The 9,586-nt window shown below is 42.1% G+C and overlaps 1 long non-coding RNA gene across 2 annotated transcripts; it reads right to left on the reverse strand.

The window, feature by feature from the left end:
- Window positions 1-795: 795 nt before the first annotated feature.
- Window positions 796-8,497, reverse strand: LOC138066576 (uncharacterized). 2 transcript variants are annotated; one of them, XR_011139887.1, is made up of 3 exons: window positions 8,424-8,497; window positions 3,472-3,575; window positions 796-2,480 (listed from the first exon to the last, which is right to left on the reverse strand). It is a non-coding gene; the product is annotated as an uncharacterized lncRNA (long non-coding RNA). The 2 variants fall into 2 exon arrangements; XR_011139888.1 differs by having other exon boundaries at window positions 3,472-3,569; window positions 8,424-8,459.
- Window positions 8,498-9,586: the final 1,089 nt, after the last annotated feature.

Here is a 9,586-nt window from a genome sequence, read left to right on the forward strand (position 1 = left end):
TCAGAAGGCCTGGGCGAAAAGATGTATAAGCAAGAATGGTAAAGAAAAATTTTACTGTCTCCATGCCATCTATAAGGAACAGGAATCACCCATACGCATGAAAACATGAGCAGGATAAACACAGTAGGCAGGAGGCTGCGGTAGACCAGAAAGTGTAAGGGGAGCAATGAGCAAGATGAGAACGAGGGACTGAGCTGAATCTTGGATTCAGCGCTTCAGTAATCACTGACCTTGCACTAAACAGGACGGGGGAAAAGCCAGCGCTCCAGAGAATTAACACAGGCCAAAGCCAACAGGACAAACATCAGACAGACTTCCCTCTCATGCACATGTTTATTCTCCTACGGATTTCTTTCAAGCCATATTAGTTGTGTCCCATCCACAGCATCTGAACTCTACTCTCCCCAGCCCCTGAGAGCAATAGTTTCTTTCTTGTACCTCATCTACACAGCAAAAATTTCCTTGCAACATAAGGTATACATTTAAGTATCAGTGTAACTACATGAACAATACTCCTTTCCCCTTATCTCCCCCATCCATTTCCCCTTCCCCCATGTGGGCACATTTAATCTAGTGTTAAGAATTCTTCTCTTCAATTTATCTCCTGTTGCTGGGAAGCGGTTAAGCTAAAAAGGTGCAGCTAAACTGGACCAAGCCACATTAACGCCAAAACGAGAGCAACTGCTTAACAAGAGAACATCTTACTGTAGTTCCAAAGGTAAAGCTATGAACAATATAAACAATATAATCTACAACGTTCTTCCTTAGGAAAGGCCTAGATTCTCTCTCTCTCTCTCTTTCTCTCTCTTTTTTTTCCACCTCTAGGAAACCTGCAAGTCAACATTTATACCCAAACCATCATTTCCTTCAATATGAAAGAACAATTTATCAAAGCAAATTTTTAATTTTTAAGAAGGCATTAAACCCCCTCCCCCAAGCCGTAAAATTATGAGACTAACTTTAAACTGAGAAAATCCATGAAATAGCTGGCTTTCATTTGGCGCTTGTGTGAATGCACAAATGAATATCAAAAGAATTTTCCCTGCATCATTTGCTTTATCGCAAAGCAGCCACTGGGAAACTTAGCAAAGATTTCAGTGAATTTGCCTTAAGACCAGTGTTAGCTACACTATCATTCTTCTGCAAAGCACTAGCTGCACATACAAAAACATTTCCAACATTTGTTTATTTTCAGAGTAAAGTACTCCTGGTTCATAGATACGTGCACTGTGTTCTATGTGGGTGATGCACCTGGTGCCTCTAGTCACAGAGCAGGAAAGGAAGTGCTGTCCTGCAACTGGACAGCATGTGCTTGCACAGCGCCACCATCTCTCACCTCTTTGGTTACCTCGTGCATCAGGTGAAGCCCACTTGATGGATCAAAGGATCCGTAAGTAGAGGAAACGAGACTGCTGTATTATACTCCATAAATGCATGAGATGTGGTGGCATAATGTGAGTTTTCGGAATTAGAAAATCCTCTCTCCTCAGATCAAAATACTGGTGAACACTCATTGTTGATCCCATTTCCAAACCTCACCTCAACTGATCCAATGCCTATTTCATAAGTCATCAGTGTCCTTCCACAGGTGAAGTGCAAACCTCACTCACACAGGCCTCTTTCTGTTTAGGAGTTACCTGGATCTGCGTGTCTCCCTTTAGAAAAATCCTGCCTACCCTCATGATGAAATATAACTGCAGGTTGTAGAGTACACACACAACCTATCTGTGGGAAGGCACGTACAGCCACACTGCATATGCTCTGCTGTACTCTCAGAGGGTGTAACAACTTTCACAGGTTTCTGTCCCTGTAGCAACCACTAGCAAACGCTTAAAGAAATTGGTAGGACAGTATTTAATACAATGTTACCTAAGCATTCAATTCATTACCTGAAAATAAAAGAGGAACGCGCAAAACATTACTGCTTTGCAACAGCAGCGCACGGCCTCCAATTCCTGAGAATTTCGGCCTTAGGAAAGCAGACAGAGTGAATAGTATCTGAATGTTACCGGGGGAGAGGACAAGGTCAGGTAGAAACAGGCAGGACTGAACTTCTCTAACGCAACATGGTCGCCAGGGCTGGCAGTACATGTCGTCCTCCTGATGGCTGTTCTGCTGCTGCTGTAGTAGTTTGTACGAGAGCTTGGTCGTCTGAATCAGACAAGATCAGTCAGGCTAGTGTAAACAGTTGAAATATGCAATGTGACTTTTCCTAACTCATTTTACTTGAAGCAGACGAGGGAGAGCTCACGCAAATGACCCCTTAGCAGAGCAGTGGCAATGGCATCTTGCAGGAAAAGAGCAGCAACAGGTACTTGGTGGGTAGTGGTGGCTTAAATCAGAGCTGTCTGCAACACAAACATCTGTCGTTTGGTCATTTGTCAGCACAGTCAGTGTTTGTCAACGTGGTCAATGAAGCCATTTGTCAAAGCAAAACTCTGCTGAGTTCCCAGACGCCATGTTCTTTTATGTGAACTTCCCTAAGATAAGTGCAGATATAAAAATTATGTTCTTGTCATTGCAAGAATAAATCCATTGAAGGTTAGAACAAAACGCAAAACAATTACGAGGAAGTGTTTGCCTCTCCAGAGATAGCATCTCTCTGTGATTTTTGCCAGCGATTTGTAGAACAAATTAAAATAATGGACTACTGTACTCAATGTTTTAAACTAATCAGTAATGCTATGCATCTGCACTTTCCTATACATATTATTTTGAAAAGCTTTCCTAAATTGGTATTTTTTAAATAAAAATATTTTTCTTATTCTTTTTAATTATTCTAATTCAATAAATAACAAAGCTCAGCTTGCTGATATCTGCAGAAGCGCTGTAAAGCACAGGTAATGGGAGTCTGGATAGCTTGGGAGAGTCTCTTTTTCCACCAGTTTGTTCAAATCAGGCTTAGATAGCAGTGACTAGGAAGTGTTAGCATTACAGAGCAACTCAGCTCCTTTTCTGCAAGAGAAATGTCAGACTCTGACCCTATGATACTGATGTACAAATGCAGGTTCATGGACCGATATAGAATCCCATTAACTTAAATGGGGCTTTACGCAGGCATCTGCCCTACTTGCAGGAATCAAGAACTTTATGATTGGAACCTAGTTCCTGAACAACAGGAGTGTGCATCTCATCACCTCCTTCCTCCTCCATACCCCCTTCCCATGTTGTCATAGTGCTGGCAGCGTCAGGAAATTTACAAAAAAGGAAGGAAGCATTCACTTTTAGTCTATGGACTGACTCTTCACTGCTGTGACTGAAGTATGTTATTTGCATAATGCAGTAATCTTTAATGAGACTGCCTGTTCTGTGGATAAACACAGGCACTAATTCCCCAGAAGGACAAGATTTTCATACGGCTTCTTAGGTACCAAATATGAAATGTTTTAAAGGGGTTAAACTTCCAAAAGGGCTGAATACCATTCAGATGTCTCCAGGTGAACTTTCCAACACGGAAGCCCGCTAACTTACCAGTCAGCCTTGAATACCTTGCCCCAGGGTGTTTTCCAGAAGCAATACATATAGGCACACACTGTTCACAACATCCATCTCTTCTACTTTCCTGAGAACTAAAACTCAGATAAGAAAAAGAGATACTCAGTCAAGCTGTAAATTATGAACAGCTCTTTAGTGAACTGAACATCGAACCTTAAATAACATAGCAATGAAAATCTGGAAAACCAAAAGATGTACAGTTTTAATATAGCACTACCCCAAAAACGCAGTTACAACATTTAAACATCTTTATTTACTTTAGCTAGAATCTTCAATGCACTGAAAGAGCCTCTGGGGAAAGAGGAAAATGTTCAGCAAGATCTGAAGAAGACGCGAGGTGAGGAGGCCATGGGGGAAGCTATCCACACTTCAAAGAAGAGTTTCCATCAATACTACTTTTTCAGAGTAAGATTTACAAAATGTTTATTATTTATACATTCAGATATTTAAACAAATACAATGTATTAGCTGTGAACAAAAAGGGTTTGAAAACTTTATTTTTATACCACAAAAAAATTAAAGCTTGTTAGACTGAAATTTCCTTTGGCATTCTGCTCTCCTTTAAGAGACTTTTTTCAAACCAAAGAGGAAAATAATGTCAAGTTCTCACCTCTCTGCTGAAGTTGAAAGGATTTTTTCCTTTCTTTTCAGTATTATTTTATTTGCTAAGTACCTTATCAAATAAAAGCTGTGTTTGTCTGAATTTCAATGAAAAGTAAGACAGAAGCAAAAAGCCAGAAGCAAGTAAGCCACACTGAGACTGCTATTTTTTACACTTTTGAGTAGCTACTTCTAAAAGGCTGCAAAAAGAACAGAAACAGCAAGTAAAAAAAATGGAAAAAATCTATCTCACGAAACTCTGCTGTTTCATATCATCAAATCTAGCTTCAGAAAGTAGGAGAATATTTCTGAAGCCAGGGTGTCCAGAAGTGTTCAGTGGCTGTTACCTGTGGGCAACTTCTGATACAAAAGGATGGCAAAAAAGAAGTGCAGTCTGCTGAACTTTACAAATACGCTTAAATTCTGCTTAAAATTGTATGACTTTAGTGTGTGCTTGATCCTGCCATGGATTGCCTCCTAAGTCTGCAGAAACCTGTCACAGCACCACACTTTCTGGTCTTTATTATTTCCAGGTCCTGTTCCGCATTTCCAAATCATTTCCAGTTCCTTGAAAACACAAATTTACTATGGGAGAAGTGACTTTAGTCCCTTCATTTGTTTGGTATGGCAAATGTTCCCACATGACATAATAACATAAATGGGACCTTACTCTGGCTTCTTCTTAAGTTACTGTCTTTTAAAAGGTGGGAATGAACGACACGGCCTAAATGAACTTTCTAGAATAGGATCAGCATTGTGAAAGGAGTCTGAGCTGGTCAGCACATTAATGTAAATTAAGGCAGGAGTCTTTTCCGTAAAATGAACACAGCAGAACAGCCCAAGGAGCCTCTCTAGTGACAGGTTTCATTCTAATTAGAACAGGGTAACCTTTCAGAGAAGAGAAAACTGATCTGCTAGAGGAGAGAAGTTTTTTTAACATATTGCTAAGTAGCTCTTCCATGTCCACCGGGCCTCTGCAGAGCAGGTCCTTTCGGGAAAGAAGCAGTGCAGGAAAAGTCTAGGCTCTTTCACTCTCAGGAAAGCAGTTTTCCATGGTTTCCTGTATAGCCATGAATTCCACTCAGTCCCCCTAGGTCCTTACAGAGCACTTCTTTCTCTTAATTGAAGCCTGGCTGCATTCACATCTCAATCCTGTGCTGGGCCTTCCCTGCTGGCTGTGACCCGACCCGATTCCCCCCTCCCCCCTCCCCTGCTTCCCCCCAGCACAGTAGCAGCTTCCCCAGCTGATTCTGCTCAGCACGCTGAGGGACAGTGCTAGCTCACCCCACTGTGTTTCACCTGTCACAGGGTACAGGCACCCACACCAGGCAAGCAGGCCACCATGGCACAGAGGTGCACAGAAGTTTCTATACTACCTTTGACTGTGAAGGTGAGTTCCTACTGCCTATCTTAAAGGCAGTAGCATATCATAAGGTTTGTAATGGCATGCCTGAATATTTTAGCATAACTTCAAAAGAATCAGAGACTATTGATTAATTTTATGGTCATATGAATGTTGTCGGCTAGACTCAAATATATGACAGACCAGAACTGAGTTAACGTGCCAGTAAAATAAAGAGCTTTGGCCAGTAGGGAACTGTAAAGCTCTGAATTCCCTAAAGCTTTAACTAGCTGAACCAAAGGTATGGCTGGTTACCTGCTGCTATGCTAACGTGACCTGCACAATTCACGTGGCTGAGGAGAAATTCCTAGAAGAAGGAGATGCATTGGCAATAGCGTGCTTAGTTCTGTCAGGAGTGTTGTAATGTTCACCTGCCTTTTCTTTGCTTGAAATAACATTTGTTATTGTTTAGGGTGAACCAATGACACGGTTTTTCAGTAAGCTTCTCTAGCAAATTGTCCTGTATCTCTTTCTGTTGTTCCTATGCCTGATGAGATCTAGTCAATATATTTTTGGGATATGAAAAGTTTTTTTTTAAATCAGGAAATGAACCTGAACGTTTTCAGACAAAAACAAAATTGCAGATAAATACTTAAAAAATTGGAAACAAGAAACAGAACTTGCAGTAACCACCTGTGTCTTAACAAACCCCTGCCTATATACGAAGCTTGCTTCAAAACTTGACAATATTCTTTGGAATATGGGAAAACAAAATCACAGAAATCTTTCTTCAAGCTCAGTTACTGAAATTTCTGCACTGAAAATATAGTATAGCTATCTTTGCTTAGTGCTGCTCTGCAAAAGTTTGATTGATGCAGCTGTCTCCACCCTCATGACAAATTAATGAAATACAGAAGTTCTCTTAATGTGATGGATGAGTTATCCAATTCAAAGTTCAAAATACCCACAACTTTCATGGTGAGGGTGATACGTTCTGCAAAGGTGGGTTAGGTTAACGCATTTAATTTACCGATGGAATTGGGCTACGAGTAAATGCAGGCACAGTTACCAGCAACTGGCAAGCCAAAGACCAGCTCGTGTGCCCTGTACGTCTGCTCAGTTCTCATCAGCTTTTCTTCGGGTTACAGAGAGGCTCAGAGTGCTGCAAACCTTTTTATGCCTAGCAAAGAGCATTATAAAGAGGGCCAGTCCGTACAAAGCTTTGGGGCTGAAAAAAGCCAGCATCTAAGCAGAACCTCTGTGGGAGGGGTGAAGACTGATCCGTATCACTGCAGGATCTCTCATATGAAGTTTCTGAGAAAGCAGTTCATATAGAAAGCAGTCAGGCTGATTTATAACCTAATCTCAGATCTGAGAGTCTTTTCAAGAGATGTTTGTTACTGTAGTAAGTTTTTATTTACTTACTTAGATAAAATGATGGAAATTGTGTATACGGCTGCAACAGTGTTGTTTTGTTTCAAGTAACAAAAACACTGAAGATGTGCTTGAGAAAGACTCTGCGGCAGCCTGATGTCTTGAACTACAGAAGTATCAAAATATTGCAAGTCATCTGTTTCTATACAACCAATGGCAGAATGAATCACTATTTGTTTGACTATTTTCAAGGCAGCACATAGAAAATGCAAGAAAACTTTGGAAAATGTGAACATAGTACTATAAAACATTTTGAACTTTTACAACGTAATTCACAGCTGATATGCTAATGTTAAGTCTAACAAACACCTCTGCCTACAAAGAAATTAGAAAATTTATGTTTAGATGACTGTTTTGCTTGTATTCTTCATAATTTGCTAGAGTAAAAGCATTATTTGATCCCAAGTGTTGCACAGTAAATGCTATCCGTCACTTCTTCCTTATCTGCCAAAGAGTTTCAGAACAGGAGATATTTGTCAACTTTGATTCCATGGAAATGAAGGGCCATGTTCCTGTAAGATATCACTGTGCCCCTGAAAGAGTCTTAAAATATTATGCATTATCAGCTACATTTAAATATGAGGTGAAGACTGCAATTTCCATAGATTAGGAATGATAAAGTGGTTCTTTCTGGGACTGAATGCTACTCATATTTCTTTCATTATGAGCTAAAAGAATTTCTTTTAATTAGAACAAGCTGATCTTGTATGCGCTAAAGTCTGACATAGCGCATTAACTGCAGAGTTACCAAAAGCAGTGATGACAAAACCTTTGGGCAGAAATAGAGCTCTCATATCAACACATCAAAGTGAAAGGAATAAAAATAATTCAAGGATATACCTAAGCTTTTATACCTGCCTTCCCATTTTGACTGCACTGAAGATTATACTAACCTGATTCTGCCATTCTTACTGGAAAAAAACCTGACTTTTCTGGAAATCATTGATGTTACAGCTGATGAAATTTCATTAAAAAGGTGGGTAAGGGTTGTTTAACACTTGTGTATTAAGAAATCCAGTGGAGCGTTGTGTGTGCTTGCACATTTCTGGGTCTCTTAGTAGCACGTTGCGCAACTCCAAACCCCAGTTCTCTCAGGTTCTTAAAACTCCTGGAATTTATGATGTCCATTTCTGCCTCAAATGCAACAGTGGAAGGAGTATTTTCCCTATGTAAATAGACTTGGACCGATTGCAGAAACCTGCTGAATATTGATTCTGCTAAGGCTTTCGAATTACAGTTAATTTAAATAATACATGTAAAGAGTTTTATGAAATTGATTTCAAATAACAAAGATGTATTGAAAAGCATTAAACCTAAGTACCGTTTTAAACAATAAATTTGCGCTTACGATAATTGAATTATATGTTTGAGAGCAGCTGAAATGTGTGCTCGGGGGGGGGGGAGGGGGGGGAGAGAGGGAAGGAGAAATCCATGCTGTGCTTCAGAGGCTCCCTAGAAAGGGTCCTTAAAGCAAAATAGTGTCCTAGTTATCCTGGGGCTGCAGTCTCTAGGTAATCACCAGCTGCCCCCTCGCCCCCACCCCGGCACCTACTTGCTCTCGCCCGGCCGTTGCCGAGCTGGATGGGGCCGGCCCGACCGGCGGCCGAGAACGTTCTCGAAGGCGCCCTCCAACGGCCGCCGCGGGGGGCGGGGGCGGGGAGGCCGGGACAACGCTGCCCCGAGCTGGGGGGGGGGGGGGAAGTGTCCTTCGTGGGGAGGCAGGCAGAGCCTTCCCCCTTCCTCGTGGGATCCCCACGCAGGGTGCAGAAAGAGGGGTGAAAAGCTGCTTTCCCGGGCAGTCTTGTAGAGAGCGGGGCCCTGCGTCTCTACAGACGGGGAGGGGGAACGGGTGTTTCTTGTCCTGCGTCCTCGTCGTCTCCCACTTCGCTGTCTTGGGAAGGAGAAGAAAGAAAAAAAGCTGGAAGTTGGGAACAAGTCTTCTCCCCCACTTCTTCCAGTCCCGAGGGAAAACAAGTGCTGCTGATGGACAGGAAATACCAAGTTTACACGAATTCGGGGATTATCAGCTTCTTTCCTTGCCTGCTCAGTGGCACCGCTGTCCAAAACAGCATGCATAGCCTTCCAGACCCCGAAATACCGTTTCAGGATCCTACTGGCTTGCCTACTCGCTGGCCCTCCCTAGGTGAAAGGAGAATGAGAAGCCTTTCTTCTCCCGTTCCTGCTTAGTAGACAGTATGGCAGGTCTAGACATTAAAGGCGAGCGAACGGAGCCCATGATCACACAGCCTACGTTGGGAGGATGTAGCAGGAGTTGTGCAATTTCCTTCTATAATGACTTATCAATGTCGACCCTTCCAGCATGAGGCTGTTAACGCTGGCACCACGTCCTCTGCCTGTAGCTCGGGCAAGAAGCAGTGCAGTGCTTTGTGCAGCCAGGCTGAAGGTCCAGTGCGTGTCAGGTATTTCTTAGCGCTGAGCATTGGGATATGTTGGGAGGTAAATCAAGTCAACCAGCCTCTGGCTGGTATGCAGCTAGCCACAAATCATTGTTCATAGGCTAACGGGTGAATAACTCTGTGAGATGTGTTTTCATCGTACAGTCATAGTAGCTGTCAAAATGTCCTGGGTGAAAAAACAAGCAAAACAAAAACCAGAATGTGTTATTAAGTGCTTAGCCCACCTTGCCTGTACTAGGTTAGAAACAATACCCCTAGCAGTAATGCTGTCAGATTTGCAGAGAGGTGATCACTTCGG

The sequence above is a fragment of the Struthio camelus genome, chromosome 3 (assembly GCF_040807025.1).
Source record: "Struthio camelus isolate bStrCam1 chromosome 3, bStrCam1.hap1, whole genome shotgun sequence".
NCBI classification, from domain to species: domain Eukaryota; kingdom Metazoa; phylum Chordata; class Aves; order Struthioniformes; family Struthionidae; genus Struthio; species Struthio camelus.